This window comes from Tachyglossus aculeatus, chromosome 17 (genome assembly GCF_015852505.1).
Source record: "Tachyglossus aculeatus isolate mTacAcu1 chromosome 17, mTacAcu1.pri, whole genome shotgun sequence".
Taxonomy (NCBI): domain Eukaryota; kingdom Metazoa; phylum Chordata; class Mammalia; order Monotremata; family Tachyglossidae; genus Tachyglossus; species Tachyglossus aculeatus.
The window spans coordinates 44841769-44864824 of NC_052082.1; positions in this window are offsets into that span (position 1 = coordinate 44841769).

The following is a 23056-nucleotide window of genomic DNA, read 5'->3' on the forward strand; positions in this document are numbered from 1 at the left end:
GACGCACTGTGCCTTGTTTTCATCTCTCTCACCGCCAACCACTCGCTCACATCCGTCCCGATGTCAGGAACTCCTTTGCCCTTCATAATCGAGAGACTACAGCTTGTCATGTTTCCTCTACAAAGTCGTCTTCAATTAATTTCTAGTCTCTCCAGGTTCTGTCCTCTCAACTGTCATTCAGCATTTCTGGACCACCTAAGAACTCACAAACTTTCATGGCACTTTGGTACACATGTTATATATTCTATTACTTCCTCCTATGTCAATATTTAAGCATTTGTCTCCTCTGCTAGACTGTAAGCTTCTTAATAATAATATTGATAGTATTTGTTAAGCGCTTACTATGTGCCAAGCCTTGTTCTAAGCACTGGGGCAGATCCAAGGTTATCAGGTTGTCCCACATGGGGCTCACAGTTTTAATACTCATTTTACAGATGACGTAACTGAGGAACACAGGAGTTAAGTGACTTGGCCTAAGTCACACCGCAGACAAGTGGAGGAGGCAGGATTAGAACCAATGACCACTGACTCCCAAGCCCATGCTCTTTCCACTAAACCACTCTGCTTCTCCTTGAGGGTAGGGATCATGTCTACCAATTCCTATTGAACTCTCCCCAGCACTTAGTTGAGTGTTCTGCCCACAGGAGGAGATCCGTAAATTGATTCAATTGTATTTAGTGAGCCCTTGGGAAAGTACAGTACAACAATGAAGAATGACAATCCCTGCCCACAACGAGCTCACAGTTCGAAATGGAGGAGGCAGACAGCAATACAAATAAGTGAAATTACAGAAATATACTTAAGTGCCGTGGGGCTGTGGATACGCGAGGAAGATGAGCAACAGCAGGATACCCAAGGAGCTGTGGACAGCTGAAATTGAGAAACTAAAAGCAAGGAAAGGCAAGTGGAATCATTTCAAGGGCCTGGTAACAAATCCTCAGAAAATGCTACATCCCGACTCAAAACTGGGGGTCAACGGCTCAGGACAGATCTGCATGGTGGACTGCCAGCATTAAGGGGGTGGCTGTCTGAGCAAAAACAGAGAGAGGCAAGGAGGTGAAAGAGAAAAATGCTACAAATTTTAAGGGTAACACAACAAACTTTTTTGCCTGACTCGTGTACCCTGGCTTATAGATCCTGTTTTAGCCTCTCCAGCCACACATGCACTCAAAGGTGAACTTCACCATTAGTGGTTATTCTTTTTTTATGGTATTTGTTAATACCACCATTTATAAATACCACTATCATTATATTAAGTGCTTACTAAGTGCCAGGCACTGTATTAAGCACTGTAGTAGGTACAGGATAATCAAGTTTGACACAGTCCATGTCCCTCATGGGGTTCAGAGTCTTAATCGCCATTTTACAGATGAGGAAACTGAGGCACAGAAAAGTCTAGTAGTAATAATAATTGTGGTATTAGCGCTAACTATGTGCCAAGCACAGTTCTAAGAGCCAGGGTAGATACAAGGTAGTTGGGTCAGACACAGTCCCTTGCCCCACATGGGGCACAGAGGCTTAATCCCCATTTTGCAGATGAGGTAACGGAGGCACAGAAAAGTTAAATGACTTGCCCAAGATCACAGAGCAGACAAATAGAAGCAATAGACAAGAGAAGTAGCGTGGCTCAGTGGAAAGAGCATGGGCTTTGGAGTCAGAGGTCATGGGTTCAAATCCCGGCTCCGCCACTTGTCAGCTGTGTGACTTTGGGCAAGTCACTTAACTTCTCTGGACCTCAGTTCCCTCATCTGTAAAATGGGGATTAAGACTGTGAGCCCCCCGTGGGACAACCTGATCACCTTATAACCTCCCCAGCGCTTAGAACAGTGCTTTGCACATAGTAAGCGCTTAATAAATGCCATTAAAAAAAAAAATAGCAGAGCCAGGATTAGAACCCATGTCCTTCTAACTCCCAGGGCTGGGCTCTCTCCACTAGACCACACTGCTCCTCTGCTCTATTGTACTCTCCCAAGAGCTTAATACAGTGTTCTAGGACAACTGTATTATAGAAGTGTGGCTAGAGTGGAAGTTTCTTCAGAAAAATGTAGTTGGGAAGAATGCCAGTTCTAGGGAAGACACGACCTTTGGGTGGCATTTGTTCATCACTGGAAGTATTTGGGGGTATGGAGTTTGGTCTGTTAACGAAAACATTTCTGTTTCAAAATGTGCCTTGACCACTGAAGCTATTTGTTTAGCTCTGCTGTCTGTAGCCAAATGGAGTTATTCAAGTAGCACCAATCAACGGTCTATAAATAGCCACTCTCCCGGCCTAGAAACTGTTACTGCAGGAGGAGGAGGAAAGAGTACTGACTGGCTGCTCTCATCCTGGCATGCTCTGTCACAGCCCAGCATGCACATTTGGAAATGGTTAGAGGTAACTGGTTGCTTGTATTCCTGTAACTTTAGTCTTTAAAAAGTTACATAGAGAGTGTAAATAAGAGGTGGGTGATAGGAAGCCATTTGGGCCATTGGTTTTTTTTTGGGGGGGGGGTGGTCAGAGCCATATAGCCAACATCTAGGGGAAGCACAGTGGCCTAGTGAATAGAGCACAGACCTGGGAATCAAGGACCTAGGTTCTAATCTTGGGTCTGCTACTTGTCTGCTGTGTGTCCTTGGGGAAGTCACTTAACTTCTCTCTGCCTTGGTTAACTCATCTGTAAAATGGGGGTTAAGATTGTGAGCCCCATGTGGGACTATGTCTGACCCGATTTGCTTGTGTCTACCCTAGCGCTTAGAACAGTGCTTGACACATAGTAAGTGCTTAACAGATACCATCCTTATCATCTAAGGCTGAGTGGAAAAAACAAGTGGCTGCTGTGTTGCTCTACCATGGGGTGGGGGCAAGGAAGGGGGAAGGCCAGGGGAATTGTGAGACACATAGTTCCAAAGGATGGTGCAGCAGATATGTTTGGCTCTGTGATACCGTGGTTGTAGCTCTAAAGATGGATGGTACTATGCCTTGGGGCTCCCGTGACACCCCCAGCTGTTGCAGGGGATGAACCTAAGGAAGGTATGGTGAACAGCTTTCTCTGGACTGATTGTGTGACTGCCATCTGGAAGAGGGCATTGGCTTTGCCTGAAATTTATGCATCAGCCAGAGTGGCTGAGCATCTACTCTGTGGCTCATATGCTGGAGGGGAAGGGAGCCATCTCCTGACTAGTGTTATCCAACCCTCCCTTCACTTTAACCAAAAAAAAAAAGTTCTCCATTGGATTCCAAATTAACCCCTCATCACCCGCAGTTGGTTTATAAATGAAATAAACCACCATTTGGAGCGAAAGACAGATGTTCTGCCACTCGTGAATGATGTCAACACTGTAATTACATGAACAAGGAGTATCTCAGATCCAGATGGTCACCATCCTCTCTCCTGGTAGCCCCAGGATTCACAAGTTATTAGCTCTCCAATTCAATTTGATTGGGTAAATGGACTGCCTTTTCTCAGTGTGTCAGTCAGAATAAACTGCTCTGACTTGCTGCTCTCCACTTGCCTGTGCGTTTTTCTGTGTGATTCATACTTTCAGCTGCTTTGTCCAAATAAAACTGAGTGGAGTCAGTTTTCCTCCTACCTTCAAGGGCCCTGGGGCTTTCCTTAAGGATGGAGATCCCTTTCAGGCTGCTGGCGAGAGAGGAGCATATCCTTTCTTTCCTTTTCTGCCTCTGCTATATCTAGAAACTTGCTCCACCAGAGAGCATGACAGCAGGTCGAGAAAAGTTGGAGATTCTGCCTGAGTGCTAACGTGATCTGATGCCTTAAGAAATGAAGAGAGAGAGAGAGCAAGAGAGAGGCTTGGTAACTAGCCATTGGACTGGAAAAGGTTAGATTGGGTTCGAGCAGACAAAGCAGAGTTGTTGTGGTGTTGCTTCCTTGTGTGGGCTGCCTAGATGTGATCTGGAAAGATGGAACTCGATCAGGGAAAGCCTCCTGAAAAGGGTTTGAGTAGGGAGAGCTGTGGTCTGGTTCTCTTCTAAGATCCTCCAACACCAACTAGAAAAGCAGCCAGGACACTGGGGTAGGAGGGTTAGAGGATGAGGGGCCTCTAGGTCTGAAATGAGTACAGACCATGTCCTCTTTGCAGAAGGAACAGCCGCCACAGGCCCACTTTCCTCAGGGTGGGTTGTCCCTGCATCTGTCAAAGGGTTGCCTGTAGCCCACAGCCCGATATGAGACTAGGGGCTTGTGGTCAGGGCTGCCCTGAGCCACCTGGCCCAGCAGCTGGGTGAGGGATGGGGAAAAAATGAAAATATTCTATCAATCTGGAGAATGTCCATTATGGCCACTCAAGGAAGAACCAAGCATAACCTGACTCGGTAATGTTCATTTTGTCCGTTTTGCTACATCGCAGCTAACATTGGATGCTTCTCTTTTAGAGTGTAAGCTCATTATTATTATTATTAACAATAGTAATGATAATTGTGGTATTTGTTAGACACTTACTATGCGTCAGACACTGTACTAAGCCCTGGAGTGGATATAGGCAAATTGGGTTGGACACAGTCCTGCTCCCACGTGGGGCTCACAGTCTTAAGTCCCCATTTTACAGATGAGGTAATTCATTCAATTGTATTTATTGAGTACTCACTGTGTGCAGAGTACTGTACTAAGCGCTTGAGGCCCAGAGAAGCAAAGTGACTTGCCCAAGGTCACAAAGCAGACAGATGGCAGAGCCTGGATTAGAACCCAAGTTCTTCTGAGTCCCAGGCACATGCTCTGTCCACTAGGCCACATCCCTGTGGACAGGGAATGTCACTTCTTTATGCTGTACTTCTCGAGCACCTAGTACAGTACACCACATTAAGCAGACACTCAGTAAACCATGCCGCCACCACCACTACTACTGCTACTACTTTGCATGAAACTTGACTCTAGACTGTAAGCTCATTATGGGCAGGAAATGTGACTACCAACTCTGTTAGATTGTACTCTCCCAAGCACTTAGTACAGTGGTCTGCACAAAGTAAGTGCTCAGTAAACGTGATTGATCAACTGGCTAAAATTTGGGCCAAAAATCCTTTCCACTAAAAAAAATTATTGTCCCAAGACATGCTTGCCCCAGCAAATTGTGTAACATAGTCATTTTAGAGAATTACATGACATATTACTAGTCCTTAGATTTCAAAGCCTCTCTTGAAACTGGTGTAACTCTTTTGGTCTTGGAGATGTTTGCCAGGTGGAGAAAATCAGAGCACTTTGCTCTTGGAGAAAGCTGTAGTTATGACTCCCTTGACATTTCTTTTGTACTTTAAAGCTGTGGCAAAGCTTCATTCTTATGAAAATGAAACTCTTTTTGCCTGCTTCCTGACCATAATGCCTCTGTGATGACTTCTATATTGGGGTTTGCTTTTTTTAAATAAGATGAAGGAATTACATCCCTCCTTCTTCTGTGTGAGTTGGAAAACCTTAATGTAGGTTTTTAATCGGATACACATCTAGATTCTGCCAAATGTCTTGCTAGCCCATGGTGACAGCTAACTTGCAATTTCTAATTGAGGAGCTTTAAGCAATTGTGTTGAAGCCATGTTCTGTGAATGTAGTCATGAAAAAGCCCAGAGCTCGGGAGGAATCTTCCACTGGAGCTGTAAATTGAATCCAAATTCCGGTTTGTAAAGCAGCCAGCCGTAAACCCGGAGAAACTTGTGTTCAGACAGATGGAGGAACAGATGATTCTCCTACTGGAGAGGGGAAATCTCTTGAAACGCACCCCGGTTTGGATCTGGGGTAAAGCAAAAGTCCTTTTAGCTCTGGACTCACCTCTCTGAAATGACCAGCAGGCAGGCAGACTTAGCAGGCTGAGGTGGCCCTGTAAGCAAATTCCCAGAGTACTTCATGTGGCTCATTTGCCTCTCTCCGGATCATCCTTGAAAAGTGCCTTTGAAATGACTTCACAGTCCTGTTCGTTACCACTTCCTCATTTTTTTTTTTAAAGCATCCTTCTAAAAGAGGCAACAAGGTTGTCGTGGGGTTCAAAAAGCTCGGGAAGCAAAGGACACTTGGTTCCCAGATGAACCTTTTAATGAAACGCTAAATCAAGCTCTACTGGGTTGCTTTCAAAGGGAGCCTAGGAAATGTACATGTGGTTTGTGGCAAGAAAAAAAACATCTCATTAGAGAGCGCTCTCTCCTCTTCTTGGAGCTCCGTTACGACTTGGGCACCTTTATTACTGAACTCTGCTTGTACTGGCAGCCCACGCTATTTCCTGAAGTTTTTGTAGTGTCGGGCAGTTTAAAGATCTGGGCCTTAAATGAACCACTGCAGTTTCGTTTGAGCTTTGGAGGCATCTGTGTTTTCCTTGGCTTGGTATTGCTCACATCCGGCCCTATTCTTGCTGTGGGTTTTCCACTTGTGATGCTCCTGGGTGGCAGAGTTGGATGGGCACGGAGAGGGAGATTCATTCCTCCGAACCGCTTAAATGGCCAAAGGTTAAAAGACCTAGGTTCTGTTCTTAGCGCCGTGTGGGCTCTCGGTTTTTCCATGTGCAAATAAACCCTGTGGCTTCCCTTCTTTACAGGTGCTGGGAGAATATGACTAACATCGGTTAAGGCCCATCTGCATCTCTGTGTTCCAGAGATCACCTCCAACTGAGAGTCAAATTGCCACCGGAAGTCAGCCCGTGGATCAAGTCACACCAGGAGACAGGTAAACAGCATTTGCTCCTGGGTTGGGTTCCCGTGGCTAATCGGGCCAGACTGCGTGTCCCACTACTTTCCTCATCAACATACCCCCGTTAGACATTAAACTCTGGGAGGGTGTGGGTCCACATGTCTTACTCAACTGCATGCTCTTGAAATGGTTAGCGCAGTGCTCTGCACACAGTTAGCACTCTAGAGCTGCTATTGATTGAGCAGAGCCATTTTGGAGAAGCAGAAGGACCTGTTAGAAAGACCACAGAGTAGGAAGTCAGTCATGGTCTGGGAGCATTAGTCTGGGGGTCGGAAGGTTCTGGGTTCTAGTCCCAGCTCTATCTCGTATCTGCTGTGTGACTTTGGGCAAGTCATATAACTTCTCTGTGCTTGTTACCTCATCTGTAAAATGGGGTTCCTCCCTCCTACTTAAACTGTGAGTCCCATGTGGGACAGGGACTATGTCCAACCTGATTAACTTGTATGTACCCCAGTGCACAGAGCAGTGCTTGGCATCTAAGTGCTTAATGAACACCATAATAGTATTAATACTAGTAGTCTTAATCCTGGCTCCTCCACTTGTCGGGTGGGTAACTCGGGGCAAGTCACTTAACTTTTCAGTGCCTTAGTTTCCTAATCTAAAAACAGGTATCCTCCGTCCTACATAGCCTGTGAACCCCACACAGGACAGGAGAAGAAAGTGGCCACGTTTTGCCTTTGAAAACGAGTCCAAAATATTAGTGTGCGGGTGCAGAGATGGGAGCCCCTGTTTATTTATGTAAGAAAGGTTGATGGATGGACAAAGGAAACGGTAGCCCCTGTCATCTTTCTGTGCTCTCTGTCTGGCAGCCTGAGCTCAGGCCATTGAATTTTCAATTTTAAGTATTAGTTGAAAATCAGATGTCTTTTATAGATTAATTTCCTGTCATTTGGGCCTAATGCGATTGGCCTTTTATGAGAAATTGAGGAACCCTGGAAAAACTTAAAAATCTTCCATCTCCAAATGAAGCAAAGCAGACAATTACCGGGTAGGGTGGAATCCCATTAGCTGCAAAGGCCAAATGAGTAAACTGCCCTATGGTGGCTGTAAGACCCGAGGAGAGCTTGAAAGCCAGTTCGCTCTGCCTGACTCTCGGCAGAGGAATCCTTCCCAGAGCCTCTCAAGATCCCTGCCAGATTCCCTCCAGCTCCACAAAGCCACATCCTGTACCAGGAGTCTCGCCGGACTCTAGGGTTCCAACTTCCCGGGCTACCTGGAATAACATCTTCCCTCATTAGGACTCCTGTTATTGCTTATATGGGAGTTGATAATTCCAGGATTATGTGCAGCCTTTGGGGGGATGGGGCAAAATAGGTGAGGGAGGCTCAATTTTGGGGTCTGGAGGTAGAAGGAAAACTGCTTGGAACAGTGGAGAATAGGAATGGGTACAGTCTTATCTTTTTTAAAATTATTTATAAAGCACTTACTATGTACCAGGCACTGTACTAAGCGCTGGGGTTGTCATCCGTCACCCATGGACAGGTTCGTTAAGCAATCAGGGTGGGGGGTGTCCTGCCCGGGCTTCGGAGTTCCACTCTGTTGGCTCAGCAGTCACGAGATAGTATTTGACCTTGAGGTGGTGGAATACCCTGGTTCACCTTGGGACAAGCTAGTCAGGTTGGACACAGTCCATCTACCATGAGAAGCAGCGGGGCTCAATGGAAAGAGCCTGAGCTTTGGGGTCAGATGTCATGGGTTCAAATCCAGGGCCTGCCAATTGTCAGTTGTGTGACTTCGGGCAAGTCACTTAACTTCTCTGTGCCTCAGTTACCTCAACTGTAAAATGGGGATTAAGACTGTGAGCCCCCGTGGGACAACCTGATCACCTTGTAACCTCCCCAGCACTTAGAACAGTGCTTTGCACATAGTAAGCGCTTAATAAATGTTATTATTATTATTATCACATGGGGCTCACAGTCTTAATCCCCATTTTACAGATGAGGGAACTGAGGCACAAAGAAGTTGCGTGACTTGCCCAAGGTCACACAGGAGAGAAGTGGTGAGGCCGGGAATCAAATGCAGGTCCTTTCCAGGCCCTTGGTCTACCCACTAGGAAACCCTGCTTCTACTAGGACACTTTGCTTCTGTGGTTGGGTACTTTTTGTTTCTGTATGGATGTGCACATGTGAAATCTAACTAGCTATTTCTTTTTTCTACAATACTGGAAGTTGCCATTTGTTTCAGCTCAAAATTGCATCTTTTTTTTAACTATAAACACTTTCATCAGGGGAAAGTAAATTATTTTGTTATGTTCCTCAGGGATGATAAACAGTCACATAAGGCTGTGTTGTAACTGTGGTGTCTTTTATCAAATAAATAGTATTGGGGCAGAGGGAGGGGGGAGAGTCCACTGTGTTTAAGGCACTGTACTAAGTGCTTGAAAGACTATAGTTGACAATGCCCCCACCCTGAAGGGGCTTACATTCTAGGGGAATTAGTGTGATAGGTTGTTAGCAAAGTGAGCTAAGGTAATGAGAGAACAGAAAATTATACAAAATGTTATGAGGTTTAACTGATTTAACTAAACCACATTTAGCATATTAGCCATAAATAGCATATCAACGGTATCATGTACTTGTTTGGCTGCTTTTAAGAGAAGACTGCAACTTGAAGAGTTCATTTGTGGGTGGGGATTACTTTCTCGCCAATAAAAAGTAAAGGGAGTGGGGATAATATAAATGATAGTTGTGGTATTTAAGGGCTCACTCTGAGTCAGGTATTGAGTTAAGCACTGGGGTACATAAAATTAGATTAGACACCAATTCCTGTCTCACATGGGGCTCACAATATTAAGAGGGTGTGAGAACAGGTATTTAATTCCCAGTGGGCCTAGTGGAAAGCCTATCGGCCAGGATGTCAGAGGACCTTGGTTCAAATCTCTACTCCACCACTGGTCTGCTGTGTGGCCTTGGCCAAGTCACTTCTTTGTTCCTTAGTTACCTCATCTGTAAAATGGAGATTAAGACTGTAAGCCCCATAGGAGACAGGGATTGTGTCCAACGTGATTATCCTGTATCCCAGTGTGTAGTACAGTTCCTGACACATAGCACTTAACAAATACTATTAAGAAGAAGGAGGAGGAGGAGGCGGCAGGTAGTAGTTAGTAATAGTATTCGTATTTAATAATTATGGTATTTAAGTGCTTACTATGTGCCAAGCAATGTTCTAAGCCCTGGGGAAGATGAGTCCCTGTCCCACATGGGGCTCACAGTCCTGATACTGTGAAAAGCACTGGACTGAGCACTGGGAAAAAATACACAGGTGAAGTATAGACCTTGTCCTTCAAAATCTTAGAAACAGGGTAGAGCAGTGTTTGGAGACAGACATAGTAATAAAATGAAATAATATTAATACAACATAGCATAAAAGCTGTGTGTTCAACAAGGCTGCTGTTAAAGGGGACCTGTAGAGACCTTCTAAAATTTGTGGAGGCTGCAGTGCTGCTGCTGCTGCTTCAATCCCCACGGTCCAGGTGTCCCAGACATAATAATGATGGCATTTGTTAAGTGCTTACTATGAGCAAAGCACTGTTCTAAGCACTGGGGGGATACAAGGTGATCAGGTTGTCCCATATGAGGCTCACAGTCTTAATCCCCATTTTACAGATGAGGTAACTGAGGCTCAGAGAAGTTAAGTGACTTGCCCAAGGTCAAACAGCAGACATGTGGCGGAGCTGGGATTAGAACCCATGACCTCTGACTCCCAAGCCCGGGCTCCTTCCACTGAGCCACGCTGTTTCTCACAGACATGTCGAGGCAGGGCCCTGGATGGTGGGATGGGTAGGTGTTAGGGTTCCCGGTGGTTTCCCTGGAAGCAGCAGGGCTTAGTCGCTAGAGCATGGGCGTGGGAGTTGGAAGTACCTGGACTCTAGTCCCAGCTCTGCCACATGTCTGCTCTGTGACCTTGGGTAAGTCACTTCACTTCTCTGGGCCTCAGTTAATTACCTCATCTGTATCTGAGGCCCATGAGGGATGGATTGTGTCCAGTCTGATTAACTTTTATCTACCCCAGTGCTTAGAAAAGTGCTTGGCACATAGGAAGCACTTAAGTATTATTATTATTATTACTCACACGGCCTGCTGGTGGAGAGAGAGGTGGCCTGGGTCTGCGCGTAGTCCTGACATCTGAAACTCCTCAAAGGAATTTAGGTTTGGAATGACCACCTCTAAACCAGCCCCTCTCATTAGACTTGCCTGTGTCCCATTTCCCGTTGTCCCTGATCCATTTGGTCACATGTGGAAGGGTGAACCTGAACATGTTGGTGTTGAGAACTGGGTGATCGGTTGGATTCAGTTGCTGGCTGCCGTCCATGAGGTTTTGGAAATGGAAAATGTGTCTGATGAACTTTTATTTTGAACTTCTGGAAAGCCAGTTGGGTTTTAATTGAACCCCGCTGTTCGCCTAGCAGTGGTCATTTCAAAATGATCTCTCTTGGCACACTTCAACACAAGAGCAGCCTTTTAACTGAGAAGCAGTATGGCCCTGTGGATGGAGCACAGGCCTGGGAATCAGAAGGACCCGGGTTTTAATTCCGGCTCCACCATGTCTCAGCTGTGTGACCTTTAGCAAGACGAAATTTCCCTGTGCCTCAGTTGCCTCGTCTGTAAAATGGGGATTAAGACTGTGAGCCCCACGTTGGACAGTGAGTGGGTCCAACCTGATAAGCTTGTATCTACCTAGTGCTTAGTTCAGTGCCTGGCACATAGTAGGTGCTTAAAAAATACCTCAAAAAAAACCTGTTGCTGCCCAAGGCCCAGATGTATTTGGGTTTTCTGGAGTAAACCAAAGCTAGCAGCCAGCTGCTGTATGGACTTGCTGTTGCAGTTATAATAGGAGCTGATTAAAGCATCATTCCCTTCAGTAATGCTCTAGTGTCACTGTCATTTTACTGGTTATTTATTTTCTTTAGACCCCTACCTCCCTCAGTGAGCATGTCTTGCTGGTGCCTATGCAGGCCTATCCTTGGATCTTGACCCCAAGAAGTGGGGTAAAGGGGATGAGACCCTTGGCATTATTATTATTATTATCAACAGGCATTCAACAACAAGCCTTTGACTAAAAAGGAAGCTGAAATGGAGGTAAAACTACATTGTACCCTGGGAGGGCTTGCTAAGGCAGGTGGCCCTGAGCAAAGGCCTTCAGCCAACTCAGTGGTCTAAGAAGGATTAGGAAACCCAGATCCCAGTAGGAGAATTGAGTCTGATTTAGCAAATGGTCCCATGGAGGTTTGGACCGAGGGAAATTCAACAAACCTTTTCCGTCCCTGGACTGTAAGCTCGTTGTGGTCAGATAATGTCTTCTAACTGTTACAGTATACACTCCCAAGCCTTAGTGCAGTGTTCTGTGCAGAGAAGCAGTATGGTCTAGTGGATAGAGCATGGTCCTGGGAGTCAGAAGGACCTGGGTTCTAGTCCTGGCTCTGCCACTTGTCTGCTGTGTGACCTTGGGCAATTCACTTAACTTCTCTGTGCCTTAGTTATCTCATCTGGAAAATGGGGATTGACTGAGCCCCATGGGGGACAGGGACTGTTTCTAACCTGACTAGCTTGTATCTACTCCAGCAGTTAGAATAGTGCCTTTCACATAGTAAAGGTTTAACAAATTCCATAAAAACAAACCAGTAAGCACTCAAATTCCATTGACTGATCTTCAACACAAATTCACTTTACTGAGAGGACATCAGCAAGGCCTTCTCTTGGTGCCTTGGTTTCTTCATGTGAAAAAAAGGATGCAGTTATGTACCCCAGTCTCACTCCTGGGAAGAGGGGAGGGAAACAGAAAATGAGCAAGAGGTTGGTGGGAGAGGTTTTTGAGATCTGTGGAATAGAAGGACTTCAGATCTGTATGGGAGGGGTTATTTTTGACAACATCCGGGTTTCCCCAACAGCAACTGTCAGAAAGCTGTGTTTGCTTTAACTTGCCTTTCCTGAAAGGGAAACAAGCTTGGTGGAGAAAAATAATGTGTTGAAAGGCGGTAGCATGTAAGCATTAGACTTTTAGTTAGGGAAAATGCTGTTTTGGAATTTACCAAATAATTCTCTGGAGGGCCAATAAAGTGGATTATGGCTAGAAAGAAACTAAATAGAACTGAAGTGGTACACTTGCTGACTTTTTTGATACTGAATTACAAAAGCAGAAAAATAGTGCAACAAGAACCTCTGAGAGTTGGCCACTGCTCTATTACTCTTAGAACACACCGTGGCGTTACATAACAACCACAAGCATACACACATTCAGGGACTCAAAGACTGAAACCAGGGATTTAGTCACACTTCATCAGGATCATATTTACATGGGCCTAGCCAGGCACAAATGAAAGTTTTACTGTCAACTTCTTTGCGTGTTCTGCCGTGAATCTGGACAAGGTCTGTTTGGGTCAGCCGTGTGGTACGAGTGGTGTTAACTCTGGGATGAGTGTTTAAAAGTGAGGTTAGATGTATTTGCCAATGATATGACTTTCATCCTATGTCAAGTGTTGCAGAAATTGACTTTTTGTACAGTAGGGAACAACAGGTGTATGGCTATGCCGTGAGCGAGTCGTTTTCTTTTAATTAATCTGACCAGAGCTCTGACGATATGGGAATTTGGGCCAATGTTATATTAAACGTTTTATTAAAGTACATCACACAAAGGCGAACTTCTTAAAGCCATAAACTTCCCGGGCTAGTAGAAATAAAGTGCGTTAGTTTTCAAGGAAGTTTTCCAGGGGCCAGTGTGATTTACACTGGTCAGGCACCTACAGCTATTATTCGTTTCCGTGGAGCAAGGTCCAGGAGAATGATTTTCACATGATTCATCTTGAGCTTGTGGCAATTTCTTACTTTCTGTTTACACCTGTGAACAGGGCAGGGCTTTTTGAAAAGCTGAAGGGGCAACCTTGCTAGACAGGGTTATGAATCTTTCAGAAAGAACCGCCAGTCCTAGGGAATGTATTCTAGAGCAGGGCTTTTTCATCAAAAAGACAATATAGCAATCAAACCCTTCCAGGTCACTGCCTCTAGATGAATTATGTTGGGTCTGGATGCCTCTATTTTTACTATAGAGGCATGGTCCAGTCAGAAAACGGAGTTCCCATCTGTTTGTAATCGGCTCCAACAATGATTTGTTTCACGGAAATATTTTTTGCATAGTAGAGGGCCTGATTTTTTTTCAGCTGAACTGTAGGTTTTTGAAAGTCCTGTAAGAAAAGCAGCAGAATCTAACCATTTGCATGAGGCCAGATTATCCAAGGGGTGTTTTTTGTTTGTTTGTTTGTTTTTAATCCAAGTGAACACCTTGAGCCAGTAAATGCCATTGAAAGAAATTAATGTGGAATTTGTTTTACGGGACTCTGGTAGGGGATGCAAAAATATCAAATCCCACCCAGAACTATAAATGTCTTGATTGTTTATATTAACTTTTGGTTTACTATTCCTTCGGGTGAGAGATCACCAATAACGATTGCCCCAAATTATGATTTCAAGCGTTTCCAGTCATTGGTTCCTAGCAAAACCCAACAGTTTTGAACATGGAAAATCCATATGCCAATGGGCTTGTCTGACCCACTGCAGATGAAATATATCTCTCATCACTTTCCAAGACGACTTCCCACTAAACAAACACCTGGCTGGCTAGATGAACTAGGATTGCAAGCCCGGACTGCATTGATGTTTATTGGATTAATTTTGAGCCGCGCCATTATCTCTTGCTGAAAAGTATTCCATTTAAATAGTTTGCGAAGCCTTTTAACACAGCCCATCGCCACATTTTAGCACAGCGAGAACACTCTGGATAATGCGGCCCAAAGGTAATGAAACACCCTAATGACTTTTGAAAGAAGGCCTCCCCATTTATGACAGCCAGAGGCAGTCTGCACGTAGATGCCAGAGTAAGCTACCTTGGGAGAAGCACCAGGTGCTGTCAGATTATCACACACAAGATGAAGCTACTGTCTTTTCAAGTAAAGAAAAATCACACACCATATAAAGGCAAGAGAGCAGAGGAGAGATCGGAGCGTGATAAGGGCAGAAATCATTTGAAATGTGAATGACCCCCAGGTCCTCTCTCGGTCCCAAATCATGTCACTGCCATCTGCGACAAACTCCCTAAACTTAAGCACCTGATAAATCAGGTCCCCCTGCCTACACTTGAGCCTAAACGCACCCCTGGCGTACAGTCCACCAAAAAGTTGCGGGACAGATTTACTAGCTTGTGGATGTTCTTAATCGTTTGAGAAACCATCTCCACACAGCCACTTAGAGGAGAGTTGGTCTTAGAGGGGGGAGAGTTGGGAGCAGGGCCGGTTGATTGTCTTCGTGAACAAAACTGAAAGGGGCTGGGTGGGAGCACACCGCAGTGTCGGGCGGGGAGTGGCTAGTCTTGGCTCTGGTGACATTCGGTCAGGGAGGACATTCCTTCATTCATTGTTGTATTTACTGAGTGCTTATAGGGTGCAGAGCACGGTATAAGCATTTGGGAGAGTACAATACAATAATAAACAGGCACATTCCCTGCCCACAACGAGTTTACAGTCCAGTCACCACCCAGCCAGGTTTGCTGGGAACACCAAGTCAAGTGATCGAATGCAGGAGGCATACCGGAGAGAATGAGAGGAACAGGGCAAGATTTATTACATTCAATTATTTGTGTTAAAAACTTTCCTCTAAGGGCACTGGCACATAATATATTGTACTTACTTTCCATTACCTGGTGCAAATGCAAAGTGTATCTGAAAAATGCATTTCATCCCCTTAACATTGAAATAAGATGTTCATTTGATAGATGGACTGTCATTTAATAATGTTGTACTACAGTAGTTAATGGTAAATTAATATCAATGTACCCAATTTTTTTCACACCCAGGCACTATTAGAATGCAAAGGGATCCATACAAAAAAACACCTCATTTGTGGATAAACTCTGTCTTGGCCAATTAGAAAACAGAAATGTTCCAATCAATAGTAAATATAAAACATAATTAGAAAGCCTTTACTGGCTACCACCATTTGCTATTTAAAACAAGTTTCAGTGTAGCATCAAAACTCTTGTCCTGGGGCCCCAAGGATTTTTTCTCAGTGACATTGATTCTTTTTGACACACTTGCTTGTATGTAACGATTTGACTTATAAAAAGTTTCCGTATATTGTATGGAGTTCTATGAAACTGTCTTTACAGTAAGTTGAAGCCAGTACATTTCATCAATGTCCAACTATTAAATAAACTTAGCACACAATGCAGCCATAATTTTCCACAGTAAAGGAAACAGGAGTAGTGTCATAATAATTGAGTCACTTCTTTATATTCTTACATAAGGCCAACCCAGTATTGGTTGGATTTCTTTATTAAAAAATCTAGATTTTTACATGACAATAAGGCTAACACCAATTGTTCAATAATAATTGTGGTGTCTGTAAAGCGCTTACTATGTGCCAGGCACTGTACTAAGTGCTGGACTGGTTACAAGCAAATTGGGTTGGACACAGTTCCTATCCCAATATAGGGCTCCCAGTCTTTATCCCCCTAGTCACACGGTGTACAAGTGGCGGAGTCAGGGTTAGAACCCAGGTCCTTTGGACTCCCAGGTGCATAGTCCATCCACTAGGCCATGCTGTTAATGATATGAAGCACTTAGTACAATGCTGTGCACACAGTAAGCACTCAATAAATATGATGGAATGAATGAATATGAAACAAATCAATGTCTGAAATGGTGAAAAAATGGGTGAAAAATTTAGACCAATCCATGGAAATATTCTCATTTGAGTTAGAGAAAATGACCCCTGTGTTTGCAGTTTGGTACTTCTGATTATTTTCTTTTGTAATAAAGGCTATGCCTGGTGAAAAATCAGCTGCTTTTTGTAGATGTGACGCCCCATAGGTACCATGCTGGGCTTAGAACTCCGCCTGCCTTCTCCCCCTGCTCCCAATCCAAAGAGGGAAGAGACCGGCAGAGCCCAAAATGGCACCAGGGAATGGAGATGGGAGCAGGGGAGGGGCCCAAGACACTCAGCCTCAGGCCAGAGATCTATGTACCTTGTAGGCAGCTGCCCTGTGGGACATTTGATTTTGCTGGATGGGGTTAGATGCGGTTTTGCTTAAAACCAGAGGGATAGATTTTTGAGTCCTTCTAGGACTTGGCTTCTGCCCAGAAGTAAAAGGTGTATGCTCGTAAATCATTTTGCAGCATGAATAAAAAATACTGCTAGCTGAGAAGCATAAAAAGTCCTGGGGTTTTTAAACCGGTTTTCTTGGAGTCTTCTCTTGTCTCACCTGAAACAATTAATCAGTGGTATTTATTGACCACTTACTCTGTGCAGAGCATACACCAGAATCACCCTGTTGAATAATTTACTTTTCCTTTCTTCTCTTTCTCCCTGTCTCCAAAGAGCTTGTACTCTAATCTTGCTTCAGTCTCAATAACATTTCCTTGTTGAACCTGAGGTTGTGTTGGGAGAAAATCCACATCTTACATATAGCAGTGAAGGCCTAGTTAGGGAATTGAGAATTGGACAGGAAATAGATGGGAAAGTTGGGCTCAATTCACTAGACTTAAGTTTCTCCATTGGTAAAATGGAGAAAATATAACTCTGTTGAGGGGATGTTACTGCTATGAAGGAGGGCATTGGTGAAAGGCCTTAGAGTTACATACATCAAAACATTATGATCCTTTTGCTACCTGTTAATGCTTTTACTGGGACATTAAAACTTTTTAAAGGTAGTTTTCCTTCCATGCTGAGGAAAGATTGCATGTTTAGTGCACTGAGCGAAAGCCATTAAGACTCAGTGCTCACATTCTGATTTCCGCTACAATCAAGGATTGTGATCAGAGAAAAATCCCTTACCCAATGTCAACTTATTCATTTAGTATTGCGAGTGATAACACCATGACATATGGTTTAACAAGAACTGAGTTGTGTTGGATAAACACCTAAATGTTTTCGAATGGACAGGAACCAAGTGTATTTCAGTTACTGTGGGTAGCAACATAATGTGCCCTAAGGGTATTTAACAAATGTTACCCAACCTCGGTCCTGAGACCATGGGGAACTAAGCAAGTGCTAAGGAGAATACCATCTTGATGGATTGACTGATTGATCGATTCTGGTGCTGCTGTTTGACATAGGCCAATCCTGATCACAACCCCCATCTAGATGTCAATGTAGAAACAGAAAAATATTAAATCTTACCACAACTTAGGAAAGTCATGGTAAAATGAATGTTAGTTCAGTGATTATTATTGCATGTAAAACTACGTAAATCATTTGTTCCCACATCTGCATGGGTTTTATCACTATTGCCACATGGACTTTAAATTGCAGATTTGAAAACTTTTGGGATTTGTCTCTGCAGACTGGGTGGATCCTAATAATTTCTCTGATTTATAACTTTTGAAAATTCTAAATATAAAAACTCAATGACTCAAAGTGGGCTAATAATCAAAAATTACCTAGCAGTAAATATGCAGAAGGTACAGATCATAAAAAGCACAAGAATAAAAATGACAGTTTACATATTTAATGGTCTTTATTCCAGGGATTTTACTGAGGTCAAAAGTGAGGCCCAAAAGACTACAAAAATGGAAAGGGAAGAGATACAGTGCCAAAATCCTGAAACATGAGAGATTAAAAATATAAAATATATTACAGTTGGACTTTTTTCATGCATGTCTTTGTAAAGTGTCTTTGGTTGAACTATAAAATGTCAATTCTGTTTTTTATAGAATTTACGTTAAATTCTAGATAAAAAGCATTCTGCTAATTTTCATTTTTACAATAAAAGATGCCCCACCATAAAAGAGATTGGATTACTGATTCAGCGGGCCCTTTAGCACTCAGGCTATCCTGAGAGTTAAAATCTCTGTAAACATAGCTGAATGCCACATGTCCCAAAGCATTACCGACTTTAGAGGCTGACGAGAAGCAGACAGAAAATCTCGGAGAGGTGCCACGAGGGGCCGGTCTGAGCCCCTGGCCACTATTTCCACTGGCTCTTGTTAGCTGATAGCCCTGAAAATATTTGCTGCACATGTTTACTGAATTTTGGGGACCAAAAGGGCAAGGGGGAGGGCCTGAGCAAAAGAAGGTGCAGAAATTGTCGATAAAACCCAGCAGCAGATATAATTTTCTGTTCAATTAAAATCATTCCTTAGGTAATTCAATCTAACAATACACTTCACAGCACGCTCCCTCCACCCATTATCATTAGAGTAGGGGAAAATAGATGGCTTTGAATTGGATTCCTTCCCAGTCTCAACTATTCCCCGCCACCACCCTCTTTCCCCCCCGGCCTGAAATTCCAAATGCTAATGTGCTTTTAGAGAAATGATATCAGCTCTGAATATGAATCTCTCACCCACATGATGAAAGTCCCTCCCCTGGTAGAGTTGCACTTCTGGTCGGCAGCTGCATTTTTGCTTAATAAAAGAGGAAGAGGTGCCAGCACGCTCTGGCGATCCAAGGCATGGTCAGTTCATATGCAGTGGAATTAATAGCTTTTCCAGAAAACTGGAATGAATTCTCCTACCACTGTCCCATCAGGCTCAGCTTCCATAAAAGCGAGTGTAATAAGATAATGTATTACATACTCCAGCAACTCCTACTTGCACTACTCTGCTGAACAAAGCCGTACGTATTTATACCAATCGATAAAAGCGCTCATTGCTGCATATTTTTCAGACATTGTGTTTAAAGCTGGGTCCTTAAGGAGGAGATTAAGCCAGGCTGGAAAGAAGCAAAACTCATTCCCTTTCTTCCCGAAACGATCTAGCCAATCTACCTTTTCTCTAAGGCCTCCTTGCCTAATGAAATGTAATAAAATAGCAAACGTATTGTTGTACGGGGAGTACCATTTAGATCACCTATGATGTTCAAAAATAAGCACTGCACAAACGTGTATTGATCTGACCTTTTTTTTTCCAAACCCTTTACTCACCTCCCACATTTCTGTAGTCCACAAAAGGAGAATCCCTCCATTTTTCCGGAGGGGGATTGGGAGGAACAGAAAGGGCTGATGCCTTCCCCAAAGTCTCACAGAAAGCCAGTAGCCCAATTTGGAAAGAACCCAGTTTCCTCGATTCTCCAGTCTAGCACTCGATCCACAGAATCACAAGATTTTCCAGGTCACAAATGAAATGCCCTGTGACAGACGATGTAGTGTAGGGACAAGAAGATTCTGTGGGTTCCCAAACCCCCAAACTGGATTTCTTATTTGGAAATTGGGCCCATCCTCTGAAGGGGTTACTAGGCTGCAATTCTGTGAAATTTTTAACACCCAAGCAGCACTCCAACCCGTAATCTGGTCTGTTCTTACAGACTTCCTGACCATAGGAAGGTAGCCACTGCCTTGCCCATGCCCATGGTCTCTACCACTCTCTATCTTAGCAGCGTGACATAATGGATAGAGCATGGGCCTGAGAGTCAGAAGGACCTGGGTTCTAATCCTGGCTCTGCCACTTGTGTGCTGTGTGACCTAGGGCAAGTCACTTCACTTCTCTGCACCTCAGTTCCGTCATCTGAAAAATGGAGACTGAGACTGTGAGCTCCATGGGGGACAAGGGACTGTGTCCAACCCTATCTGCTTGTATCTACCTAGTGCTTACTACAGTGCCTGGCACATACTAAGCACTTAACAGATACCATTATTAATATTATTATTATTATCATTCTTCAAGAATGGGCCAGAGGTGCACCAAAGTTCTCCTGATCCCAACCAAGACAGGACTTAGTCCTTGCCTCTCATTTTCCCTACTCAACTCTCCAATAATTTTAAAGACCTTTGCTCTAAGACCAGTCTCTTGCCGTTCCAAATTCCTAAGCAAGGTACTTTTTTCTGATGGAAAATGTCCTGGATGATGTGAGGGATGACTCGACTCTCTTCCTCTCAAACCTTTAAAATTTTGGAGGCAAACCAATGGAACTCTGCTTGTTCCCCTCTGGGAATCCAACAGGAGCTGTTGTTGTGGGGTGGCGAACTTCACCTTTGAAAATATTGGCGTTGTGAAGACCCGATTGGGCAATTGCTTCTGTGGGTGCAAGATGACCCAGATGTGACCATGTAGCATTAAATGGATTGGCTTATTTTGAAATAGCCACTCTAGTCCTGTCAAACGTTTGCACATCTATCATTCCAAAGGTGGAAACATTGATGGGTGGCTACAAATGAAACAATGAAGAGATTAACATGCATGCTCCCCCCTGACGCACGTCTATATACGGAGAGCCAGGATATTGAAATAGCAAAAACAGGTCGGGAATGAGAGCACCATTTGGCCTAATGAAGGCTAAGAAGGAATTTTAATAATGCCGGCTATTTAAAGAGATGCTGCCTTGTTGAAAAGGAGCCAGCGTACCTCTGACAACTGCAGAAAAATGTCTTCAGGCTAATAAGTACTGCTTTGGGTTTCTCCAGTGATGGCTGGAAGAAGTGAGACAGCAACTTTAATGACCATCAAAGGAAGTGGTTCCCCCTGAAGGCTCTTAAGGAGAAAAGGCTGCAGGTTTTCCAACGTGGTCATCAGTCCATATATAGCAGTCCTTCATGCTCAGACCAGAGCAGATGATGTCCCTGGCCGGGAGTGAGTAGAAGTGAGAAGGTTGGCTCATGGTCCCCGACTGCTCCATGCATACATGTGAGTGCATCATGAAGCTGCCCCAAAAAATTACCCGGTGGAAAGGAAAGATAAATCTTTCTTAGGAATCCCAAGAGGCCTAGAATCCAGTAGCCCCTGGAAAGTACAGTTCATTTGAGTGAAAAGAGAGGCACGTCCTAGACTGGTTTCTGAGCAGTTGACTGAGCAATTCCAAGTTTCCAAATACGAGGGCAGAAAGGCTACTGCAGAAGGCTTGAGAACAGACCACCCTCTCCTTTATCCCTTCATCAAGACCCACCTCTCTCCATCTTTCTCAGATCAATATGTTTGTAATAATGATAATAATTGCTGTATTTGTTAAGCCTTACTATATGCCAGGCACTGTACTAAGCACTGGGGTGGATACAAGAAATTGGGTTAGACACAGTCTCTGTCCTAATGTGGGGCTCACAGTTTCAATCCCCATTTTACAGATGAGGGAACTGAGGCAGAGAGAAGTGAAGTGACTTGCCCAAGATCACAGAGCAGACCAGTGGCAGAGCTGGGATTAGAACCCATGTAGCCTCCAGTCCCTCCTTCAGGGCAGGAAGGCTCCTATCTGGATCGTGGAAAATAGGACTGGGAGAGAGTGTTGCAAGCAAAGCTGTTCCCGGTGAAATGAGTGAATCAATCTCGTTTCCTCATCTTGAGTAAACTTTTTAGTCCGGATATGCCAGGATATGGAGTGGATGTTTCTCACAGAGCAGGGATCTCCAGTTCATTAAAGTCCCGTTTCACAATGCTTTAGGTAAGGCACAACTAAGAAAGAGCTGTAGACTTGGGAATCACGGCTATCCCCACTTCTGATAAACAGACCTCATCCCATCCATTGGCTGAAAACATTTTGACAGTACTGAGTTGTCTTTTTCTAAGCGCTGTGAAGCAATCCTTATTTCATACCGGCTTTTTACCTACATCGAGGAACAGTACCAAGCACTATCTTCTATTGTGATTTTCCTGATGATTTCCAAATGTTTCATTGCTACCCAGCCCGAGTATACAGTTTCTGATCCAGATGCTTAAAAGAGCAAGTTTAACAAAGAAACTTAATCTGAGCTGAACTTGGCACAGCTTCCCAAAACCTATAGGATGATGTTTTGGAAGCTGCTCAAACAAAAGCTGAAAAAGAAATATGCACCCCAGCCGAATATCTGGCTGTTAGGAAAAATCAGACACAGACATTTTCCGTAAGTGTGAGTAGGAGCTGATGTTTCAAAAACATAATTGAAGTGTCAAAATAGTATTCAGATGGGTACTTCTTTTTTTTGAAGTTATAGCATCTGTTTTATTCGTGGAATGAAGTAAAACAAAAGGAAATATTACTATATTTTCCTTCCCCAAGTTTCTCAAAAATGACTAAGTAGCATGCATATTATCAGTGGTGGAAAGTCACTGAAGTTACCCAAGCTTTGAAAAATAATAGCGTAGAGATCGAGAGTAGTTTGTGCAGGGGAAGAGATGTTGCCTCGGGGAGTATTTGGAGAGCTCCGACAAAGCTCATTTTGAGCAAGAAATGTGTCTGTTGTTACTTTGTACTCTCCCAAGTGCTTAGTACAGTGCTTTGGACACAGTAAATGCTCAATAAATATGATCGAATGAATTAATGAATGCATGAATTCCTTGAGCACTTTCTCCCAGAGTGCAACAGCTACCCACTGAGACCCTGGAGATCTTGCAGTTCCCCTTCTAGGCCCCTCCAGTGTAAGCCCAGTGTGGGCAGGAACGGTCTCTCTATATTGCTGAATTATACTTTCCAAGTGTTTAGTACAGTGCTTTGCATACAGTAAGC